This window comes from Pagrus major, chromosome 19 (assembly GCF_040436345.1).
Source record: "Pagrus major chromosome 19, Pma_NU_1.0".
Taxonomy (NCBI): Eukaryota; Metazoa; Chordata; class Actinopteri; order Spariformes; family Sparidae; genus Pagrus; species Pagrus major.
Window position 1 is genome coordinate 10834159 of NC_133233.1, and position 18146 is coordinate 10852304.

The 18146-nt window shown below is 38.9% G+C and overlaps 1 long non-coding RNA gene across 2 annotated transcripts in view; it reads left to right on the plus strand.

Moving 5' to 3' along the window:
* The window catches only part of LOC141014653 (uncharacterized), a 75610-nt gene extending 57753 nt beyond the window's left edge, over window positions 1-17857 (plus strand). For both annotated transcript variants that reach the window (XR_012180507.1, XR_012180506.1), the window contains one exon: window positions 17794-17857. This is a non-coding gene — a long non-coding RNA (uncharacterized lncRNA). The remainder of the gene's footprint in view (window positions 1-17793) is intronic.
* The last annotated feature ends 289 nt before the right edge of the window (window positions 17858-18146 follow it).

An 18146-nucleotide genomic window follows, 5' to 3' on the forward strand; every position in this document is an offset into this window, starting at 1 on the left:
TTTCAGTATAAGAAATACTTCCAAAAGTTATCAATAGAATGTGGAGCGATGTCAAGGATGTTTTGTGTTACAGAGATATCTGCTTAAGTTAAAATGCCATCCAGTTTACCCCAGCCCCCCCTGTCTCACAATTACATTTTGTCCTTCTAGAGGTGATAGTCTGAAAGTATGGCTCAGTCAGGGTTCTGGTCATAGTTGGTGTAAATCACCTCTTTACTGTATTCCCAGTCATCAAACTGGCCTCTGTAAGCCTTGGAGGGTGTGTTCAGTCCTGCTCCGGTCATGTTCACTGGAAAGCTGCCAGAGCCCGGTTGTGTTGCCCACGCGTCTGCCTCCGCTTCTGGTGTCCATTCCGGTGCACGTCAGCTGTCAAAAGGTCAGCGAAAATGGTTGCTAATTGCACTGATAACCAGTGTTGGGGGTAACACGTTACAAAAGCAACGCGGTACAGAGTATTATAATACTTTACTAATAATATTTCAGTAATACATTATGACAGTTATGTCATGTAACGTGTTACAATCCGTGCTACCAACCCAAGTGAAGTGTTTGTTGTTTTTTTAAGAATCCATCCACATCAACATGACCATATTAATATAGGCTATGCTTGTATTTAATATAGCCGAGCCTATAAGTTCTTTGCTCAGTCTCTGTGTGACTGAGATGAGCCGTATTTTTTGTAGGCCTAATGATGAAGCCTAATCCTCAGAGTGCACTTCAATTTACATTCTTGAATCACATATGCCCGTGCATTCCTTGTTCTGTGGACTAAAATTAAAAGGCATAGAAAAAGTCTTGTCATGTCATTGAAGGCTACATTATAGAAGGTATAAGTCTATTGTTTTTCATATGACTAAGCCTACAATTAAAAATATTTATTGCTTTCTCATAATCTAATCTAATCTCTGCCTGCTCATCCCTGTGTCCAAGGACATTCATTAATTTAAAAAACATCTAGGCTAGTTAATTGTTCTATATAGGTTATTTGGGCATTTTGTTGAAAGTAGTGTAATAAGTAATATATTGCTCTACGCAGACAGATTACTTTAAAATGAAGGAAACGAGGTGTATGTAATACATTGCATTTTGAAAGTAACTTGCCAAACACTGCTGATAACTGATAACTAACTATCTAACAGCAGCCACAGTTAAATGCTTTTACTCTGTGGATATGCTGCCCCCTATTTGTTTTAAGTATGATTTCAACCATGTAGTAAAAGGAATGGTGTAAAATTAACATTTAGAGATGTAAATATAATAGTAACATAAATGTATTTGCACCTTTTAAGAAGTGGAGCAACAGAAGAAATATTAGAAATAAAATGGTCACCTGATCACGCATTTGTCAATAATTGTGAAATATCTTATTTCACTTTGCTCATGTGTCTGTCTCATCTGCAGCACAACTGTCTTGTCAATATTATCAACCTCAGATAATTAGTCGCCATTCTGTGTAACGAAAGCTGCAGGCTTGGTGGAAATGACTTTATTGATGAGCACAGCAACACTATTGACTTTTCCAGTAAAGCAGGAATTAAAAAGCAGCATTTCTGTAGTCGCCATGAGATCCACCCGTGTCAGTTTACCTTGGGTTTTAATATTTCAGTGCAATTAAACATCAAATTAAATGAGACAACCTCTTTAACCCTGAACTCATTCAGCTATATATAGTCTTTGAAGTTACTGAGATAGAAAATGAAGACATAACACAGCGTGAACTTATATTTTCATAATGTATTCATTGTCATTTTAAAATGACAGCTGCTCAGGTGGGAACTAGATTTATTGTGATGCATTAGGGAATGCAAGAAAATCTGTTTAAATTAGAGAATGCAAACACAGGCAAGAGAGGCTCAATTTAAAAACTGAGGAACAGACTGAGTTTCACCATATCGGGGTATGGAAAAGTGCTCTGAAAACTCAATATTTGCAAAGTTAGCCACGATTTTGACAAGGGAGCTTAAATCAGCCTTAAAATCCCACATATAAACTAAGCATGTTGTCTCATACGTGTACAGAATGAATGTGGAATAAAAACACTAATTTTCCTTTTCAGCATGATGTCACCATCATTTCAATATATATTTCACTAATAAAGTTTCACTAGAAATACACCTCTAATTGTTTTTTTTTAGATGAATCCTAATGCCCTCATGCATCCTCCAAATATTTTACATGCACTCAGCACCATGCAAGTAGCACACACACACCTTGGCTGGTCATCTTGAAATTTGGATGGACGGACGTCATGAATGTTGAATAAAGTTGCCCACCTGTGTGGCTCTGAGCTGTTGCGTTTAATGTCAGGGCAGTGTGCGCAAGTGGACAGACGAACCCCCGAGAGTTCATGAAAGAGGCAGCCGGAACAGCAGCTCATTTCACATGCAGCGCCTGCCGAGGGGAAGCTAACGCCCCATATGCACACCAAGCCAGAGTCATTATGGAAATACATTTTGTCTGTGCTGGCTGCATTTTTATGTAGCAAGACAAAAAATTTACATTTTATATTCTCTCTCTTCGTCTGTTTAGAGGCCTCTAGAGATGATCTTTGTGTTTTGTGTGTGTGTGTGTTTGCATGTTGCTGTTATATCTTACCCCTGGCATGTTGTGACTGCATGCGTAAATACATGGCTGCTGTGTGCTTTGTTTAACTCAGTGTGTTTGTGTGTGTTAATGCAGGCTGTGTGACTGTGCATGTATGAGTTTATGAATGACGGAATAATGGAGTGCCTGCATAATAGCTTGTGTGAATCTGCAGAGATGTGTGTGTGCATGCTTGACTTGGTATTTGTGCATTTACGAGTGTGTGTGTGTGTGTGTTCTTTTCACTTCACTAAATATTGTTTTAGTACTTCCTGTGTTGGGGCACAACAGAATCAGTGCTGCACTGGTGCTACCCAAGTGCTGTCCCCCGTCTGCTGACCCAGCCACATCAGAGCACCCCCTCTTGCACCCTCTGAGTGATTTGCGAGGCATGGCTGTCCTTCAACAATTGGTTGCATTTGCGACTGGAAGCATTTATTTCCCCCAGCCTATCAAGCCGCCACTGGCCTCAGCCTGCTGTAATTGTGCTGACCACAGGACATGTTGCTGAAAAAATGCACCGGCTGCAAGGGGCAGAGAGAAAAAAAAGAACTGAAGTCAAATCTCTTTTCTTCTTTCTGAATGGTCAGGATGCAGGATGCACAGATCTACAGAAACCGGCACGAGACTTGCGAGAAAAGTACTTTCATAGATTCTGCACTCTTGCATGAATCTCAGGATGCAAGCGTTATATTAAGGCTAATAATTAATAGATGCAGTAAGTCCATGTCCAGTCTGTATCACAAAGTGACTTCAGAGCCAGATGCTGACATTTTGGGACTAGCTTTCTGGCTTACACCAAAAACAAAAAACATTATTATTCTTCCAGTATTTAGCATGACCATACAGAATATTGTCTGACTGATTATCGGCCCTGGACGATTATCGGGGCCGATATTCAGCATTTTCCGATTATCGGTATCTGTGATTTTTCTGTCAGATTGCCGATAAAATAAACTAATTTAAATGTAAATGTGCAACTTTGGTTCTGATGCAACATCCTCTCACACAATGTCCTGCCCACAACAATATCTGATTGGTAACATGTCACAACAGCAGGGCGGCTGTAGCTCAGTAATTGGAAGGTCGCTGGCTTGAATTCCTGGCTCCCCCGGCTGCATGTCAAAGCATCCTTGAGCAAGATACTGAACCCCAGATTAGCAGGTTGGCACCTTACATGGCAGCCTCTGCCTCTGCATCAGTGTATGAATGGGTGAATGTGACAAGTGTTGTAAAGCACTTTGAGTGGTCAGTACAAGTCAGCTGTCAACAATTCGAATGCAAAACGATTCTCAATGCATCTCAGTGTATGGCATCCTCAATGATCTATGTTACTGCACATGGCTACTTTTTCATCATTTAAATTCCCCTTTTATTCAGAAAAGTCCTTCCAATAATCAGACTCCAGCAGTCTACAAAATAAAAGCTGCATCTTTTCAATATCTGTACCTTAGTACATAAACATTACAAAAACAAAACATTTATCCATCTGCAGTGCCTTACACGTTTGTTGTAATCTGCAATAATATTGCTTTCACATGGCAGCTTTAAGAGAAGGCATTTGACTCTGCTGCACACACCTCTCTGAGTTGGACAGCAAAGTTGACAGCGCCTCCTCAGATCTTGGCTGATTAGCTTCAGGTGAAAATGGCTAACGTGATTAGTAATTGTTGTGAGGCAGAAGTCACACTCAGCGTCGGTCTTGTCCAGTTCGTGCTTCCCGGCAAGATCATAGAATCCGACATGTGCCCCAAGATGTCTGTTAAATTTAATTCAAAGCATGGGAGCAACGTCGCGATGTAACTTTATAAGCTGCGGATTCTCGATAATGCGCTGTGCCTGCATCAATGCAGAATCTTCCACACCACATTGCGATGCACCTTATAATCGAGAGATTTCCACACCTCTAATGAACACCGAATAATCTGAATCTGCAAAGATTCAGTAACTTTTAAATAAATGTAGTGGAGAGGAAGTACAAAGTAGCAGAAAAAGGAAATACTCAAGTAAAGTCCCTGTTCAAATTTTTCAGTGCAAATGTTACTGCAAATGAATATCAGCCCCAAATATCAGTTTTCAATCTTCTTGATTTGTAATTATCGGTGTCGGTATAGGCTCATATCATGATAACGATATATATTGTATATATTGCCAAGCCCTATGCTGAATATACATTGACAATATACATTGACTTTAAATTTTGAAGGCTCCTGTGGCTGACAGTAAATAACTGTTTAGGAACTATTTAGCAAATAAATTGTAATTAAAATGTGATTCTTAAACTTTTTACATTGGGCCATCATCAGGTTAAATTATAAATCGGTCCCATACTGGCATACTTTGTGTTTAGTCATAATTTTTAAATAATATTGTACTAATGAAATTGTATAATGTAACTAATGTAACATTACCAGCATGTTAGCATTTAGCTCAAAGTACTGCTGTGCCTAAGCACAGCCACACAGAGCCACTAACATGTCAGTAGACTGTTAGCTTTGTTTTTTTTTAACAGTCAGAATTTCATATGCAGCAAACACATACAGTGTGTGAGGAGCAGATGTAGTATGTGTTATTTCACTAAACCCTGAGATAATATGGCGGTAATGACTTAGCAGGCATCTGTTACAAAAGTTAACTGATGATTTGACATGAGACAATAGAGCAACCACACCCCACATTAACAGCAAGTGTTTGGTACAGCCAAGTGACCAAATGCCTTTTATTTTTCACTTTAGACTGACAATAATTTTGTACTGCCATGCCCGAACACGTCAGTTTCAATACCTAGAATAGAATAAAATGGAATAGAACACAAGAACGAAATTTGTACGTTCTTTGATGTTTGCAGCCACGTGTAATAATTTTATCTGTGCTGTTTAGTTGATCTCTGTCCCGCTGTTGACTGCAACCTGCTTATGTTATTTTCTGTTATTTGCCAACCACCTTGGTAGTGAACTTTCACAGCCAAAGGTTGAATAAAGACAACAAACCATGAAATAAATGTCAGATGTTAATATCAAAATCCTCATAAAAAGGCCTGTGGAAAAAAAAAAAAAGATCCACCAGGAAAACACAGACAAAACAATGAGCTGGCAGTGAGTGCTGCCTTAGCGGGGGAGAACATGCTAATGAAAATTATAGAGGGGTCACGATGTGGAGCAGCACCCCTTTCAGCACACATCCTTGTGACTATAATCCCGGCGCAAATCAAATCCCACCGCCATATTGAACCTGGATAATTGCAGACAGGGGTCTGATAAGCCCTTGTAATGGAACTCTGTCAATCACTTCATGCCATATACCCTCTCTCTCCTGGGTGTTTGCTCAAATTGAATGAAGAAATCCTGAGCCACTGACATTTAGGTCCACTGCACTGCTGATTGTGGGAAGAATGTTCTGGTTTAATTTCATTAACTGAGAGAAAGTAAAAGCAAATTTGCCGTATGAAAAGCAATTATGGCGCTGCTGACTGGAGCTTTTATGCTTGGAAAAGGTCCTCCTCTCATTGTCTGTCCAAGTGCAGAAGAGTTCCCACAATTTACTGCATGAGGTATTTGTCATGAATGCAAAACACAGGCCTCATGGTGGGAAATTATTTGGCTTCAAGGTCACTATAATCCAAACTGAAGAATTTTATGTTAACTCTGCACCCATCAATTATTATTCATTTAGTTGAAGTTGCTTAGGTGATGTGTTGCCTCCTGTGTTCATGTGACAATTACATGCAGAATAACAATTCACAGAAGCAATGGTATTCATTTGTGTCCCGGTGGGCACAGTTTATCAGACACTGGACTACAGGGGCACAGGCCTGCCTTTGTCAAGGTCGGATTCATACTTGATTACAAATAGGACAGCAATAAAAGAGGACATTAAGTCAGACAAAAAACAGATGTGGTGGATTCATGAGATGCAAATGAAATTATATATATAATAATAATTTAATAATATATAATAACATTTTGTAAATCCTACACAGACAATACACTAATTATTTCGAATAACTTAGACGTAGGTGCTTTTGTTTGGGTAAATAAAGCAGTCCATTTAATTTCTGTTTTGAACTAGAGCAACGATAAGTCAGTTAATAAATAGTTGACTGAAAGAAAATTAATTGCCAACAATTTTGATGATCGATTATTTGTTTCAGTAATTTTTTTAGCAAAACATTAGCTTGCTCCCGCTTCTTTAATGTGAGGATTTGCTGCTTTTCTTTGTCAATGAAGACATAGTAAATGAAGAGTCTTTGGGATTTGGACTGTTGGTTGGATAAAAGAATCAATTTAAAGACATTACTTTGGGCTCTGGGAAATTGTGATGAGCATTTTTCACAACATTAACATTCTTAAGACTAAACTATTAATTGATTATTTGCATAAACGATGGGCAGATTTTCTAATGAAATTTTTTTTACACAGGATCAAACAACATTTTTGGATGTGTGACTAATCATAGTTAGATAAAGGTGAAACTGCAGTTTGTGATGACTTTCAGTTTAATAAAACAATACTTAAATAAACAACTAGTTTTGAAAAATGTGTTCTTTAATTGCAAAGATTTCACAGTACAAAAATTCCAACGGTAGTGAAAAGGCATTTACACTGTCATTTCCTGTTGCTGCTCCTTTGTTGGAACCTGCTTTTGGTTTATCATTTATAACCACAGCAACCTAACTTATCACACAGGATTTATAGACTTAATTGTCATCCATTTCCACAAGCCATTAAATAATTGAATATCTGACGTATGAATGCATGTTGATGATTAAAGATGATTTAAGAAAGCTGACTGGGAAGAAAGAAAATGTGAGACAGAACTGGAAGGAGTTTGACATAACTGATAAGGTATTTCTTCATATTATCAAATAATGGATGGAAAATTTACAATCTGTGAAAGTCCTCCATGATATTGGACACATCAGCACTCTTTCCTAAAAGCTATTTTAAAAGCTATTTGACAAACGAAACCAGATGAAGTACACTGTAGCACTGTGTGTGACAGCAGTTCACTTTTACTGATTTTACAGAAGAAGGGATGCACAACAATCTAAATGTGGCACATGAACACTATCACACATTATGAATCCCCACTTGAAGAAACCTAATAGCCGATGAAAACTAGAGACAAACTCACAAACCAGGTACACAAGAGTGAGCATTTGATAATCAGGTTTGTTGGAAAGAAAGAAGTTACACATCTCCTTCTGACACACTGATATAGCAGCCTGTTCTCATTCCCAATGCATCTAATACAGAGCCTGGTCAGAAGTCCTCCACTTCTGACGCTGTAGTTACCCCTCCAGTGTCACTTTATGAAGCACCCTTCTAGTGTAGTAATGTAAAGAGCGAGAAAAGTCTGAGTAGTGGAGTGGTTGGATGGGTCATATACTGGACTCTCACCTAAGAGACCACAGTTAACATCCTGAGTGTGACCAAGAGTCAAGATTGATTTGTTTTCAAGTAATGGCACATACGCAAATTTAGTAATGTAACTTACCCAAGTGACTTTTGTAGTATGTAGTATGATCTTTTCCTAAACCTAACCAGGTAGTTTTTGTGCCTAAACCTAACCAAACCGTGACCGAATCACACAGCACAAGAGTAACACCATGGTGTGAACTGTTGTAAAGAAAGACTGACTCTGGTGAAGCTTGAATATCTGTCAGGTTTACTGTCAGGCTCGTTGACTCATAGTGAAACCAGGTGTGTATTGTAACCCTGTAAGGAGTAACAGGACACAACAAAGTGGTTTGAGTAAATTATGACAATTTTTGGAAGTTTGTGCACTTGTGTGTGCTCATAGTGGTAAGCTAAGAGGTCAATAAGTATCTTTTTATAATACATATTGCACAGTCTCTGAATGCAATGGTTTCGGTGGATGAGAATAAAAGCTTCCAGAAACTTAGGGCTATTTGAATGAATTGATGATGTTACATCATTGTGGCGCTGATTGCAGCTGTTTTTCAGGTCCAAATGTGATGCATTCCTCCCCAGACATATGCGGTTTATGTATAAAACAAACAAGCAGGTGTAAAAGTAGAACAGAATGGATTTACATGAGCCATAAGATCCACAGGAATATCAATACCATCAGACATGGTGAATGCACCTCACAAATATCTACAGAGCAACATACTTGAAGGTGCCCTGTGTAGGTTTCTTGTAAAGAAACAAATGTTGTGTTTACATTCAGAGTTACTCACCAAAAAGTGTTGTGCATGCGTACAACAAAATGGGGACACACTCATGGAAGAGGCTGCAACTGAAATTTTGAGATCTATTTTTCACTGCATCTACCTCATGCACTGCTGACATCATATATCTCAACACCATCTCACCTCCACCTGCTGCACCCAGATGCCTGTACTACAAAGCAGGATTTGAAAACCTGGGTTGAGTTATCGAGTTCATAACCTCGTCTTTGTGACTGCTTAGCATGATTGTGATTGTTAAGGTTAGTGAAGCCAGATAGCAGAAAGATAACCTGGGTATGTTGAACTCTCTTCGTAGCACAGGCATCTGCTGCTGTCCGTCTGTCTGTCTCATTCTTCCTCTCCCATCACTGGTTGGGATGGTTTGTATGCATGTCTTTGCTGCATTTGTATTCCCCACGAAGCTCTTTTCTTGACTCCTTGCATATATGATATAATTCAGTGTGTGTATCAGTTGCCTCCCTCTTCCTGCCTTTACTTCTGCTGCACTCTCATTGTGCCCTACTCTTTTCTGTCTCAGACTCCGAGGTGGCCCAACTACAAGCGCATTCAGTTTTAGCTACGACAAAATTAATCATGTTAAAAATTTGTGGTAGTGTCTGGAAAAGCTGATGAAGAGGTGAACATGCCTCTGAACTGTTTGAGCTAGAGGACCCATCCTGACAGGCACTGGTGCAGATTCTGTACCGTCTTAAAGGTTTTATACTCAGATCAAAAGAATTTGTCTGTGACAGGCAAATCATCTCAGACAAATTCAGATGACAGCTTGACCTATGACTGATCTATTGAACAGAAAATCACTTTACTATCATCAGCTGATCTGAGACATAAGTCTTTAGAATTCAATAGATGGTGTAAGTATGTAGAAAAAGTAAAAGGTTTGTTGGGGAAGAAAGCCGAGCTGATAAAACTATGCAAAGACAAGTCACAAATTGCTAGCCACAGCATTTGCATACTTAAAAGTGCCACATCTTGATTTCACGTAAAGTACTTCTAAAAACATCCTGCCACCCCTGTGATACCCCCTGCCAACCACTGACCACACACATAGTCATGCACATTTATTCACTTTGCTTCTGAAAACATTATCAATTGTTGAAGAACAAGCCACTGCTGTTTAAACAAATCCGCCACAAAACGGTGAAGTGAGATGAGAAGTAAAAACTTACAGAAAGGGTGCTGAAAAATCAATCATGGCCTTTATATCCACAGCTTCAATTCCAAAGTATCCTGCTGCTTGAGTGCCATGGGCTGTTCTCTCTTTTCATCCTGTGAACATGCCCCCTCCGAGGTGGTAGAATAGTCTAAGTGCATGGTAGAGGTCACTACCTACCCACCTGTAATTCTATCAGAATCACAACAATTCCCGCAACTCTTGCTGGTCTGAGAGAACACCGTGGATTAAAACCTGTTGGTCACACTGCGAGCTATCAACACACATAGGTGAAAGAGAGGGCCCATGAACTTCTGAATGGCTCCCTGTGGCTGCACTGTGTCCAGGGAAAATGTGTTGCCCTGAGCGGGCCATGTCAGAACCATCAGGGTGCGGAAATGTTTTTAGACATAACAAAATGTTCTGATGACTGAGTGGAATCAGTAGCAGACAGGTCATGGCAACCTGAGAACAGAGTAACTCTTTTTTATCAGACTAAATGCCTTTATACACCAGGGACATGACAAATGAGTAACATGAAAATGTGAAATACTTGTCTGCAAATATATTTCACATTAAAAAATGATTTATACAGGCAGCAATATGAATTTGCAACATTTGTTCAGCATCTTGTTTAACATCATCCAGTGATGATGATCTTGTTCTCCTCCTCCTCACTCAACAGAAGAAGAAACGATGCTTTGGGTCAGTGTTCACCTCAAAATTCTAACCCAAAACATGACCTGGGAATGAGACTCAACTGTCAACTATCTTTTTTTGCCTTAGTGCAGTAAGTAAGTACAGTACTTTGGAAAATTGCACTTAGGGTGCACTCACACTAGGCAATCCGTACCGTGCCCAAGCACGTTTGACTTAGTTACTTTCCATTGCAGGTTTTATTGACTTTTGACTTACTGACTATCAACTTATTGACTATCGACTTATTGACACTGGTTTGGTTTTTTGGAGGTTTCATCTGTAATTGGTATCAGCCCTGAGAAAAACATATCAGGCAGTCCCTTCGCAAGATCATAGGTTTAACATTAAACACCATCTTTTGAAATTGGTTGCTGTATTTTCAAGACATATGCACAGATAAATACACACGTGGTGGAAACCAGGCTAATGCAACCAAAGACATTACTAAGATGCATTCCCTTAAATAGGAATTTTGTGTTGATGGAAAATGCTGCTGGGGTGTCGCCAAGTAAAGACGACCAAACACTGTTCAAAATCCATTCATATTTATTGTGACATTACATTGTGTGTCTACTTGTACTGTAGTAATCATACTGAGGGTCAGGTTTAGCCAAAGCATTTTAATAGACCTCCATGGGCCACACCTCTGTACTGTCACGATAATGAATACATCGTAGTTCAGCAGCTTTCCCTTTCAGCTCTTCTTCTTTTCAATCCCACAGATTGATTTAGCCACTATTATCACTCCCCTATTCAGAAATATGCTAACCGCCAGCTCTCGCAGAGTTCTCTGAGCCAAGAGCAGTTACACCAGAGAGATGTCTCAGATATTAAAATACTCGACTTTAAATAAGGGAGTAAAGGGCTGTCAATCAAAATGCTTTAAATGTGGAGAAATCCTGGAATTTATAGGTCTGGATGACAACTGTCTGTTGTGGGGGACATTGACTTCAAACATTCTACTTATTACATTTTGAAATAAAGGTAAACATGAAAAGAGCAGCAGTACCAACTTTGTCTTTTGATAACACCAATTACAATCTAACAGAATCTTTTTTGTTTTTAATTTTTTAACTACAGTGCCAGCAACCTGCTGCGAGTGCACAGCATACTCTTTGCTTTATGTAATAAAACAGAGGCAGAATATTTCACAAGGGTAAATGGGAATCAGGGCCCAGTGAGAGGCCCTTGGGGCCAAACTCTGCCAGGTTGCTGGTCTCAGCACAGGCCTTCCTCGCCAAGCCTGTCTCATTAGTAAGGCAGGGAAATGTCACAGGATGGCTGGTTGGGTAAAAGAGGTTGACCTGATTCACCAGTGGAACCGTTCTGGGAACCTGCAGCTATACTAAAGTAATGGGGAGTGCTCCGAATATTGTTTCACACATTGTTCTCGTATCCATGTGTGGGGCTTTTGTATGGAAGGAGAGAAAATAAGTCAGTGTTATAAGGAGGAAGTAAGGGCAGATAAGAAAGTCCTTGAGAAGGATTCTAGTAATATTGCATCACTTTTTCTGTGTTATAATTGTGCTTCCTGAAACACAATGAGGGGAGATGAGAATTCAAAGTGGTCCGTGGCAAATGATGAGAGAATGATAAAACGATGCCCCGCACATCCTGACAGAGGTTGAAATGAGATGCGGTAGGGCCAGGACAAAGACGAACCTCAAGGGAGACATAGCAAGAAACTTTAATGAATTCTTATTTTGCAAGGCCATCTATTGCATCTCTTATGCCGCTTAACAAGAACCAGTCACTGTTTTGAGGCAGTGGCGTTAAGTGTCGCAACCTCTCTGAGCACAAGGAAGAGGAAAAAAAGGCTCTTGCTGAAATTACACTTGATAGAGTTAGTGAGTCTTCAAGCACTATTTATATACTGACATTTGGCAACAGGTCTTGTGAGCAATAAGCAGCAGTGGAAAGTGTTTCAATATTTTCTATGTGGTTGCTGCAGTGTGAAGCAGTGATTAACGGCATCTATCAATTCAGCTGAAGGATTTACAGTCACATATCCAATTAGAAAACACTTTTCGAGACAACATGCAGGTATTATTGTGACTCCCTTATGGTCACTGAGCTCCTGTATTTTTGTTATTAAGCAACGGCAGCGCATACAGAGGCAGTACTGTTAGCACCTACAAATTGCTACATTTTTGTGATTATTTTGACTTTATCACTGAAACATACATTACCTACAGTGTGACCAAAATACTGTACATTAATCAGCAATGACCAGCCAGAATGACCCAGGGAGGAGCGGAAGAGTGTCATGATGGCTTTGCTAATCCATCTTGGATTTAAGACTGCGCCTGTCTAATGTCCAGTAGCAGGAAAATGACATGGGTGAAATGGACTGCTGCGCCAACATCTTTACAGAGACCTGTCTTCACCACAATATCCTGGACCCGCTATTACAAGCGACAGGCAGAACCATGTTCTGAGCTGACAGAGTGAAGGGAGGATGAGCTCATGCGCAGTCGAAGATGATGGGCAGTGTTTACCTGATCTCAAAGTTTTAATAAGAATCTGCCGATCATATCAGATCTTCACCATCTTGTTGCTGCTGTTTACATTCACCCAGAAGCAAGATGTATGTATACATGTATGTAGATAACTGTATGTCCCTTGTTTGTGTAGCCTGTAGGAACTAAAAACTCTCTCTTTATTACGCTGTCTTGTATAATGACAAATACATTACCTAGTTGTTTATGTTATTTCTTTGTTAAATGTCTTGAGGAAATGCGAAAGCCAATGACAAAATCATATAAAATTTTGTACATTTTAAAGATGAATGCATCAATCTGGGGGTCTTCAAGAGCCAAATTGAGAAGCTACTGTATATTGATGAAGAACTTTGTGTTCTTCTCAAAAAAAAAGTGCTGTAGTAACAATTTAAACATAATGAAGCAATGAGTTTACGTCCTGATACAACTTGCTCCTTAGAAGCTGAAAAAAGTTATGTTGTCAGAGCTGCTTGGCTATAAAGTTAGCTATAAGATAATTAGCTAACATTGCTAACGAGATGTAACAATACATTTATGTATTGCCCTTTACTTTTTAGCTTATATATTAATGATTTACCAGATAGTTGTAAAAGAGCCAGATGCCAAATGTATGCGGACGACCCCGTGGTATTTGCATCTGCAAAAACTCCTCAGTTGGCAGCCAAAACTCTATCAGAAGAGATGTCTGGTGTATCCCAGTGGCTCAGAAACAATCATTTGACTCTAAATTATAAAAAGACAGTATCAATGTGCTTTTCAATTAAAAGAAAAGCCAAAGAATATTCCAGAGTAAAGATTGATGAGATAGAGATAGAGTAGTAGATGAGTTCAAATTTTTAGGTGTTATTTTAGATTCACATTTGTCATACTGTATAACCGTCTGGGGTCAAGCCAACCAAACAACGACACCAATAAAATCGTTATACAAACAGGCACTGAAAATAATGGATCAGAAACCTGCTAGATGGCATCATTGCCAAATTCTCAAGAAACACAATTTACTGGGTTTTGACAGCTTTGTGAATTTTTCATTTTTAAAACTAATTTTTAAGTGTGTGAACAACCTTGCTCCAGAAATACTCTGCCAATTGATAAACAAACAGAACAGTAGAATTAGAACTAGGGGTGCAACGAGCGGAAATTGTAGTATAGCGAAACGCAAAACCACATTCGGACAATCATCCTTTGCGGTGATAGGCACCAAACTGTGGAATACATTACCATCAGAAATTAAAACATTGACAGAATTCAAGGTTTTTAACACACAAGTAGAACAATGGCTGAAACTGAATAAACTCTGTGAACATTGACCCGCACATGCACATGCATGCGCATACACACATTAATCGTTGTCCTTGTTTTTGTCCTTATGTCTCCTGTATTTGATGTGTTCTGTATTCTTATAAGTGTGTAACTTTTAGTAAAGGCCTAACCAGGGACAGGGGTTGCAAATGAGTCTTGACTAGAAACCTGTATGCATGGCATCTATTTTATATTTTATATGAAACAATGTACAATGTATTTGTCCCTGCTCAATAAATGTCTAAATAAATAAAAAATTATACATATATGTTGTCACAACAGATGTTACTTAGCTAACTTAGCTGATATTGATAATTGTCCATTATAACTTCTGTAGTAATGTTATGTTTGTTGTTATGCAATGATAATGATACAATTTTGTTTGGACGAGTGGTTAACTGCAGTGGGGTAGGTGGGGCTCAAAACTCAAAGTTAGAGATAATTTCTGTTATTATGAGAAGTGTAAAAATATTTTCAGTCCATTATGAAAGTATGGTGGGACAAATTAGACCGTGGCAGGTAGACACAAATGGGCTAATGGTACATACTGATCTAAAGGTGGAAACAGGTCTACCAGGGTCCAGACGCATTACAGAGCTCAGCAGTAGTGACCACTGCCACCAGGAAAATATGGAAGTATTGGGCATTCTAGTTTACGACATCCAAAAATGTTTTTCATTAAATTATTTTGCATTATATTTAAATGCGGTGCAGTATGGAGCCAGAAGTCTGCCAAGCATAATGATTGTAGAACTCTACAGTATTTGATTAGATATTAAGTTTAATTAGATTAAATCCTATGTTATATAAAAAGACAGTCAATATAGCATGCTGTTTTATATGCAAAGCTATTAAATGGATTAAATTGACATTTAATTATTTTTTAATTATTATGTAATTATTATTTTTTTAAACTACATGAGCTCTTACATTTTGTGTTTATCATACCTGTATTGGATTGATAAAGAAATAACAGAAATTCCAAATGTTTTTTGTAAAAAAGGCATTTATACTTTTTGTTCCCACTTTCCTGCGTTGACACTCTATGGATGTTTCAGTTGCTGTGTTTGGCTTTGATGTTCTTTTCTGCCAGCTTATCTCTCAACTGACAACTGACCTTTCTTAAAGTGGGTATCACCACACATCTTACCAATCTGACCAAGTATGACCCTCTACCCCATCCTTCTCAGCATATCCAGCACTGGCTAGGCAGCTGCTATTCTCCAATAAACCTTAAATGACAGGTATCTGGCACAGCTGTTGTTTGAGCATTCCTTATAAAGCACATCAGGCGTATTGTGTAAACAGGGATTACCCTGTAAAGACTTCTTCTATATGGGCTGGCCAGGGCACTTAGGAAGGGCATTGAACAGAATGATAAGTAAACTGGAAGTGAACATTGTGTTTGAGAATGTCAGGAGGTTGATTTGGATAATTAGAATTGGGAGATAGTACCAAACAGAAGGAGAGGCTGCATGACTGTTTGTTACAAGAAATAAAACAAAGTAGTTGCTTGTCTTTAAAGTAAAAGCAGCACGAAGAAGTACATTTTGTTTTGTCATGTAGCCATACAGTCTTACATAGGCTATGGTGTTTCGATGGGTGTGTTCTGGGCATGGACCTGCTGAAGTTTATTGACTGACCATGGATGGAAACGTTCTCTTTGATGCCATTCTTTTTGATCTGTTTGGCTTGTTGCAAGGTCCTGAAGTGATGCTATGAGAGAAGACAGCAAGCCAGCTTCAGAGGGCAGAGATCACAGTCATACAAAAACGCTGCAGAAATCCCATTCAGTGAATGGCTGCTGCACACAAGCTACCACACAAATCCTCTTAAAATGTATGTGCAACAATGGACAGTTCCTCCTCATCAGTCAAATGTCACAATGTTTTAAGTGCTCTTAAAGCACTTACTGGTGTCTCATTGCAGCAGAAATGTCAAAAAGTTCAACTGATTATTGCAGAGATCCCAATTCCGGAACTGATTAAAAAATTGCTATTATCAACTGACAAATATACAGGTTGATTTCTGACGAGAGAGAGCTGTCGTTAATGGCCATGGCTGGTGGCCGTATCTGACTCAAGGGCTATTCAAGTCAGGTGCCAAGCCAGCTGAAGCAGGGTAGACGTTCGGACGTAGGCAGTGAGAAGCTAGGCGAGTCTCCTCGCTACCAGCTTAAGCAGTCCCTATTTAATTCCACTTTTAAGAAACACCTTGTAGGTTTAGGGACCTAACCCTTATAACGGAGAGCTGGTCCAGTACCTCCTGGACAGGGGTATACTTGGGATCTAACAAAGATCACCAAATGGAATTTACATTTTGGATATGGAAATAGCACTGATAGTATATATCTTTGACCACTTTTATATGCAAAAAAGTGTAAGTGATTTGCCCAGAATGGGGTTGAAAAGCTTGTGAAATTCTTCAGACAATCGGACGTTAAAATATTTTGGAGCTGTGATAGATCACGTTAAAAGGTATTTTTAATGTTATCCAGGTAAATATGAAACAAAAAAAAAACAGCCTTTTTTTCAGGTGTACAATTATAAAACATTTCAGCTACTTTGCTTTTTCATGAAGGGTCAAACATATGTTATGAAACAATATAATAGTAGCTAATCTAAGTAGCTCTGTCATCTTCTCAGCATCATTATTAACTCCTTTCTTCTCACTTTCTTCTGCCACAATGGTTTAGAATAAATGGGAGTTTAAGGAATTGCACTCTAGATGTGAATATAATTTGGTTAATGGAGTTTTTTCTACTCTCAAGATTTTAAAAATCAATATTTTTTAAGCTTTGACCTCATGCTTTCAAGTTGAATGTTTGCATCTATGGCATGTTCAGTCTAATTGGTTTAAATACTATTATCTTTGACATAATTGCCATCACTTCTAGAAGACTGAGCCATTCTGCAACCAATTAAGGCAATCAATAGCAACCATGTTGTGAGATGGGTAAAGTTAATGTTGCAATTCTGTCTGTGGAGACTGTGAAGCCAGTTAAAACGACCAATAGCTGGATAACCTGATTGAAGGGGCACGTCCCGTAGTTCTGTAGTGCAGTGTCAGCAGTTCTATATGAGGTTCTTGGACCGATGGGTGTTTAAGACATAGAGTCAGCAGCTGTTTTGAAGTAAAACTTACATCTGGGAGACAGAGCTTCATCTGCCTGGTGGTGGGATCAAAGATGATGAGCATCATATCAGACAATGTAGGGTAGAAGATACATTAGTTTAACAAAATTGGTCAAAAAGTTTTGTTTTTAACCAAACAGGCGTCACTAAATATGAGTCAGCCTGTGAATTTAATATCAGGATTGATTTCCTTTTGTTTGATTAATACAGGCTCTGTTGTCTGCAGAGAGTCATGGAGGTGCTAAGAAGGAGCCAGAGGCAGGGCTCTCTGACAGCAGGGAGTTTGAGAGGAAGGGTGAGTCTACTGCAGCTCACACACGTACTTGATAAATTTATACGGCATGTGGGACCGGCAAAGGAAAGGTTTAGAAAAGAAAAGAACCAGAAGCAGCAGGAAGAAAAACACGCGTAATGGGAGAAATATCTCAAACTAATTTTCACTTGTGCTGCAAATGTAAATATGAAGTATCCCAGATATTTTAGAATAGAATACACTTGAATGGGAATGATAGGTCCATCTGTCCATTATCTATACCCGCTCATCCTGTCACATTTTACTGGAG